This window comes from Nilaparvata lugens, chromosome 1 (assembly GCF_014356525.2).
Source record: "Nilaparvata lugens isolate BPH chromosome 1, ASM1435652v1, whole genome shotgun sequence".
NCBI lineage: Eukaryota > Metazoa > Arthropoda > Insecta > Hemiptera > Delphacidae > Nilaparvata > Nilaparvata lugens.
The window spans coordinates 71,299,283-71,307,533 of record NC_052504.1 but is presented as its reverse complement, the minus strand read 5'-3'; positions in this window follow the sequence as shown (position 1 = coordinate 71,307,533).

Below are 8,251 nucleotides of genomic sequence, written 5' to 3'. Positions count from 1 at the left end.
ACAATAACCTAAAAAGGAATTGAAAGAATTTTTTGCTAATAAATATATTATTATATAAAATATTTTGAAGGTTGAGGTTAGGTATATACATTCAGTGATCGGCGACCTAACGATCGACCGAATTGAGCAACGTAGAATCTGACCAAACCCCTTGGCAGAGATCTATTGCAGCAAAACGGTATGCGATTTGAAAGAACCAATGGTCACGTGGCTAACTATTAGGTAGCATGAAATAAATATTAGTATATAGAATATTAACTAGCATGTAGAGAGCATAATAAAAAACCTAATAAAAATAATTAAGTGTATTCAGGAAATAGGAGGTACCAGGCGCATGAATACTGAATCAAATTTGCATGCACCAATAGCACAATGGCAGTTAATAGGCGGCAATAGTATGCCAATTCAAAAATATTTATATATATTTCTATAAATGTTTGGGATTTATGTTAAATAATTGTATAATCTATGTTATAGAGATGGCCCGAAGGTAAAGAAATTATTAAACACACAACCTAAGTAATAATTTGATATTTTTGTACAATCTATTTGAACCTTAAATGGCGGAGGACTAGGATATTCAAATTTTATGTTAATTTGAAAGTCGGAAATAAGAATTGTAAAATTGAGGAAGGAGAACCGAGACTCGCCAGCCAAATGCCACCATGAGAGGACCCTAAATATTTTAGAGCGTAATACCTTGCTATAACTTGTAAAAGCTAATGTTAGATTGAATTATTAAATTTCTTAAAGGACTTTGTGATGCTCTTATAAAGCAGAAGTCATTTTCAATTTCAAATAATTTTGTAACCCCTTGGAAGAGACGATTCCGGCTACCATATCCCAGGACCACCAGGAGTTGGATCGACATCGGCGGCTTATAAGAAGATTTCGACACGTGAGTGAGAAATATTGAATTAGTGATGGGCGCCCTTAGTGCTTCGAATTTATCTAATAATCAAAGCTAGCTCGTCGAAAGGGTTTTTCTTATGAATTAAGAATTTAATAAAAAATACTTATTCCATCAGGTGCCGAATCTTGCACCCTGAGATAAAATATATATTCAATACAAAGAAATCTACTAGATACTAGAGAATTTTATATATATATATTTGGATTATTAGTTGCCAATTTATCAAGTTGATCTTAAGGAACCTATTTTTAATTGAATTGTCCAAGTCGACAAGTATTAGCAAGATTATATCGCAGCTACATGCAAAAGGATGCATATGATTTAAAATAAAGGCACATGGTAATGTTTCGTGCTATAAATCTAGAGTATAATGTTTAGCCTGTGATATTTTACTGATTTCAATTATTGTTCTATTTTTATATTATATGTTTTTATCGCTCTTTATATTTTTTGCCTTGATCTTTTTTTGCAATATTTGTTAATATATGTATCAAATTGTTTATGGTGTGCAATTTATTTTAATCCCTCAACACTATAGTATGAGTATCAGATTTATATATATTTATTTTTTTAATGAATTACAAGAGTTATAGGGGAAGCCCATATCTAGGCCTATAAAGATTTTTTGAGACTGTATTCTATTGAAAAACCACGACCTAATTTTTATAATTATATATCAATATTTCATGCTCTACCGACTGATGCCAAGCAGGAGGCTAATCGTTATTTAAATATAAAGAATAACATGACATAAAACATGCCGTACCAACGTGGGACTGATGATGAGAGCTGAGCTCATTAAATAATTATTTGAAATTAAGTCAATACCCATATTGAAGATAATAATGAAAGACAAGTCTAGTTATATTAAAATTTGTCGTGGATGGATAATGAAATTATAGATAACTTATATGAGTATTGAGGAAAACAGGCGAAGTAAACTTTGTATTACTTTTTGGGGAATCGATAGCTTTAAATAAAGAGAAATTATATGTTTTAAAGAAAATTTTATATTATTGTTATTGTAAAAAATATATGTTTTATAGAGAGAGATTATATTTTATAAGCCTAAACTGCTATTACTTTCTAGTCAAGAATATATTATGTATTTAAGCCGGTTGGAAAATAAGTCACAGTCTGTAAACTAGTCAGGAATTAATATTAAATATTGGGGGCGCTAGAGCATTATAAAAAACTTAAGTATAAATACCTTATTTTTTGGATATCCAAACACTTTGCACATAACTGTTTCACTGTAAGTCCCGGTTTGTGTCTCTTTTTTAATCATTTTCGCTTATTATTTATCACTTTTTAATTAGCATTTATCATATTTGACAATGAATCACACTCCCGCAAACTCTGAAGTTTCATATATGTACGGCGGTTGCACAGATCCCACTTTGTCGACTCCCAGCACATCAAACCCCACCATGGTAGATGCCAATACGCCACGAGAAAGGGAACCAGGAAGTGTCGGGTCGATAGTCTTCGATCCAAAAGGTCTGCAACCTCTATCATCCACTCGAATCGACGCCGCTGACACACCATTGAATCAACGGATAGCAGAGATCAACTTTGAAGGGGGCGAGGAGCAGCCTGCAGAACCCGCATCTCCAGAGGCTGAGTCACATCTGAGCAAACAAAGTCTATTTTCAGTCACAGAGCTAGATCCATTTAAAAAGGTAATAATGGAACAAACTAGCAGTATGTTCAACATTATGTTACAAAACACAATGGATAATATGATGCAGGAGATTAAAAAAGAGAATGCGGCAATAAAAGAGGCAAATAAGCAAACAGTGGAACAAGGCATGAAAGAGACAGCAGGCGCTATAAAATCAGTAGAACAATGGTTGGATACTATTGAGACTAAAGTAGAGAATCATAGGGAAGAATTAAAAGCAATGATAAATCTACAGAAAGAAAGTCAGGATAAAGTTACGGCAGGATTATCGGAAAGGTTGGATATGGTTACCTGTGAACTCAACGAAAGGATAGATAACCTAACCACACAAATCACTACACCCATTCAGGATTTAACAACTGACATTAAGGCCGATTGCCATCAAGAAATCAACAAACAAATTACCGTTGCCAATCAAAATTTAACAACTACAGTTGATAAAAATATTAACAGTATTAAAGAAATACAAAATAAACAGATTAATATGTCCACAAAAATGAACCAACTGCAAGGTAGCATCAATCAAAACACAGAAACATGTGAAGCTTTAAACGGAACTCTACTAATTCAAAAATCCACTCTGACTCAATTAGATCAAGAAGTAAATGCTAATAAAATTACACATAATAGTCAATGGCAGATGGCACAGGAAAAAATAACAGCATTAGAAAATCATATCCAACAACGACCTCAAGGAATTCAAGCAGATAACATCAACTCACATAGTATATTGCAAGGACTGGGTAAATTTGATAATACTGATCGCCATTTGCAACCTCAACCATTCATTGATGAGATAAAATTAGTACAAACTCTTGCACCTACCTCTTGGAGCATGTGGCGTCTTCGTTTGACTAGTTTATTGATTGGCGAACCCCTGATGTTCTTTCGGAGTAGAGCCCATGAATTTACATCATTGGATGAGTTTGTAGCTGTCTTCCTGGAACAGTATTGGAGCAGAAGTAAACAGTTGGACGTGCTAGCGGACATCATATCATGTGATTTCAACCCTAACTTAGACGGTGCATGTACCACTTTCGTCATTGCCCTACAGTTCAAAAATTCTCAATTGAGCGAGCCCATTAACGAATCGGCATTAGCAAGTATTATTCTGAAGAAACTACCGTATCAAGTTAGAATGGCACTCGCCACACAACCCATTACTGATTGCAAACAGCTGATAAATCATTTATATGGCATACAGTCTGTGATGGCAATGTCAAACCACCGTTCAGACCAAAGATACACACGGAATCAACACAACTCAAAAAGTAATCAGTATAACAGCCAAAATTATGAACCGGTATCATATGATCGCTCACGATCTACCCCTCAATTTAAACGCTGCTATAATCATAATCAAAATAACAGCTGGAATAATAGAAGTTTTCAAAATCGTCAAACAAACCATTATTCACAGCAAACCTATGAAAGAAATTATTATTATGGCCATGATCGATTTAACACAAATAATGATTACACTCAGAATAATTACAACAGAAATTACAAACTGCCACCTCTTCAAATAAATACAAACTACACCATAGCGCATGCAACAGGATTAAACCAACAAAAAACACAGAAACCAACACCAAAAACCGCCGCCCACCATGAAATTAAAACAACCCGCAAACATCAACCCATATTAAGTATCCTGTTTCCCACCGAAGACCAATCACCGCTGGAGAACCCAAACAATCACCAGGAGGAGACCGCCACCATGTACCTGCACACCACACCCGCGCATCATTCGACCCCACAGCAGACAAAGGACCCGGACCGAGAGGACAACATGCAGGACCGGAGGAGCGCCCACCACAAGGCCCGGAGATGGAAGCGCCCGAGGACACCCGACCACCATCAGTATCGAGAAGGACTACAGGACTGAAAAAAGAACATGCATCGCAAGGCCCGGAGGCGGAGAAAGAAGCGAAAGAAACGGAGGAACCGCGCGCGCGCATACCGGCCGCATGCACGTTTCAAACGCCCGAGGAGGATACCGGACCAAAACCAGGATGGAGAACAGACCACTGACGGCATGCATCCGCGGCACATACGCTTCAAGAGAGCCAATCAGCAATGTGACCGGAAAAACGGATCAAATAAATGGGATAGAACCGAAGCTATTAGAAGGACTACTATCGATTCATGCGCGGACAATAAATTGGATTATTTGTGGGAACTAATTAAGAATGGAAAGTGTCTAAGAAGAGTGAGAGAAATAAGGAATAATGTCAATAAAAAGGAAGTAAATAGTTATTATATGATGAGAGAGTATGCTATTAAAAAGATAATAAATGTTTTGATATTGTGTGTAATGTTGGTTATGGCTGTGATATGGATAAAAGACTGTGTTGTAGATATGATGGAAAATATTGTATTGTTATTATTAAAAGAATCTATTATTGATGAGTGGAAAGTTAATATTATAAAAATAGTTATTGTTGTGAGCCTACTAATTTATAATGAACCGAGATCAAGAATATTAAATGAAAATAAGAGGAAAGATGAATTAAAATTACAGGATGATTGGAAAAAGAATGGATTGAAAGGAACTACCATTAATGAATCAAGAAATTGTTTAAAAAAGTATACAAGATACAAGGGCTTTAAATTTATGATGAAAAAATTATCAACTAGGACAGCCGCAACAATCAACATCCGGACAGCAGATAACCGAACGGCCTACAACAACATCTACAAACAGAATGCAAGTAAATCACAACATTTCTACATGCAATATCGTCGAATTTGAAGTAAATATGATAAGCAGTCGAAGGAAAACACCACAATCAAGCCAATTACTGACCTTTCTTAATAAATTTAATATCGATGAAGCAACCTTGTGTCAACAAATCAGATTTTCGATTCCTTCCAACTGTCCAAAGCCTGCAACAAGCAAAAGAATAATTTTTAATTATGTAATTAAATTAATTACATCAAATAAAAAAGGACACAAGCAGGGATAGAATATTTAAAATTTGTAAATTACCTTTAAAGAGAAAAAATTGAGCAGTTAGGTTAATTGCGAGTTTCGACAACCAGTTATGACGTAAGCAGTATAAATGTAGAACAAGCAGTCAGCTGGCCAAAGCCACCTGAATCGAATGTAGCGCTCAACATATGATTATAAAAAGAAGTACTGTAACCCAAAAATGTTATTTATTACTGTTATTTATTATATTTATCAGTGTTAGTATATTATTTATATGTTTTATATTTATTACCGTTAGTTATGCCATGTTTGTTACCGAAAAAACCTAAGGTGAATGCTAGTTACCCAAAACCAAAGAGCCATTAGCAAAAGAAAAAGAAAAGTATTGTACCTAATGTATAGAAAATTATTTATATTAAGACCTAGGAATTACTATAAAATATAAGCCCAGAAGTTTTGTACATCGAAATATTGTCTGAAAAGAATCAATTATGAGAATCAAGAAATGTGTGTAGTTAGGTTGGCGGCCCTGCGAGCGGCGAATTTAAAAATACTATGTTCTAAGCGTTGCAAGGAGGAATGTGTCTAGGGGATTATATTTATGATATTTTTTGTGTGCTGAGGAGGAGAATTTGTTATTGTATGTGATAGAGATCTAAAGGAGGTGCAGCAGATAGATCTGCGAACTGTGATAAAAGTCTGAGAGTATAATTTATAAATAAAGTATGGAAAATATTGATGTATTGAAGGGTGGATTTTCATTAAAAACATTGTGATTCTCAAATATTTTGAATTCAAATCCAGGGGCGCGTGTAAAGTATTTGAAATTTGGGTAGATAAAAATCCCTAGTTGAAGTACGAATAGGTCTGAGTAAAATAACTGGCTAATATCGCCGATGAGATAAAAATAAAGATTAGATAGCATCAGCTTGTTCTGGCTAAACGGTACAATAACCTAAAAAGGAATTGAAAGAATTTTTTGCTAATAAATATATTATTATATAAAATATTTTGAAGGTTGAGGTTAGGTATATACATTCAGTGATCGGCGACCTAACGATCGACCGAATTGAGCAACGTAGAATCTGACCAAACCCCTTGGCAGAGATCTATTGCAGCAAAACGGTATGCGATTTGAAAGAACCAATGGTCACGTGGCTAACTATTAGGTAGCATGAAATAAATATTAGTATATAGAATATTAACTAGCATGTAGAGAGCATAATTAAAAAACCTAATAAAAATAATTAAGTGTATTCAGGAAATAGGAGGTACCAGGCGCATGAATACTGAATCAAATTTGCATGCACCAATAGCACAATGGCAGTTAATAGGCGGCAATAGTATGCCAATTCAAAAATATTTATATATATTTCTATAAATGTTTGGGATTTATGTTAAATTATTGTATAGTCTATGTTATAGAGATGGCCCGAAGGCAAAGAAATTATTAAACACACACCTAAGTAATAATTTGATATTTTTGTACAATCTATTTGAACCTTAAATGGCGGAGGACTAGGATATTCAAATTTTATGTTAATTTGAAAGTCGGAAATAAGAATTGTAAAAATTGAGGAAGGAGAACCGAGACTCGCCAGCCAAATGCCACCATGAGAGGACCCTAAATATTTTAGAGCGTAATACCTTGCTATAACTTGTAAAAGCTAATGTTAGATTGAATTATTAAATTTCTTAAAGGACTTTGTGATGCTCTTATAAAGCAGAAGTCATTTTCAATTTCAAATAATTTTGTAACCCCTTGGAAGAGACGATTCCGGCTACCATATCCCAGGACCACCAGGAGTTGGATCGACATCGGCGGCTTATAAGAAGATTTCGACACGTGAGTGAGAAATATTGAATTAGTGATGGGCGCCCTTAGTGCTTCGAATTTATCTAATAATCAAAGCTAGCTCGTCGAAAGGGTTTTCTTATGAATTAAGAATTTAATAAAAAATACTTATTCCATCAGGTGCCGAATCTTGCACCCTGAGATAAAATATATATTCAATACAAAGAAATCTACTAGATACTAGAGAATTTTATATATATATATTTGGATTATTAGTTGCCAATTTATCAAGTTGATCTTAAGGAACCTATTTTTAATTGAATTGTCCAAGTCGACAAGTATTAGCAAGATTATATCGCAGCTACATGCAAAAGGATGCATATGATTTAAAATAAAGGCACATGGTAATGTTTCGTGCTATAAATCTAGAGTATAATGTTTAGCCTGTGATATTTTACTGATTTCAATTATTGTTCTATTTTTATATTATATGTTTTTATCGCTCTTTATATTTTTTGCCTTGATCTTTTTTTGCAATATTTGTTAATATATGTATCAAATTGTTTATGGTGTGCAATTTATTTTAATCCCTCAACACTATAGTATGAGTATCAGATTTATATATATTTATTTTTTTAATGAATTACAAGAGTTATAGGGAAGCCCATATCTAGGCCTATAAAGATTTTTGAGACTGTATTCTATTGAAAAACCACGACCTAATTTTATAATTATATATCAATATTTCATGCTCTACCGACTGATGCCAAGCAGGAGGCTAATCGTTATTTAAATATAAAGAATAACGTGACAAGGTTTATGAACACAAAATCATTTTCTTGAATGGTATCAAAAACAATTCAGTATACTTCTAGACTCTCTTGGAATCTCTATGTAAAGGTATTCAAGGAAATTTAATTCCGA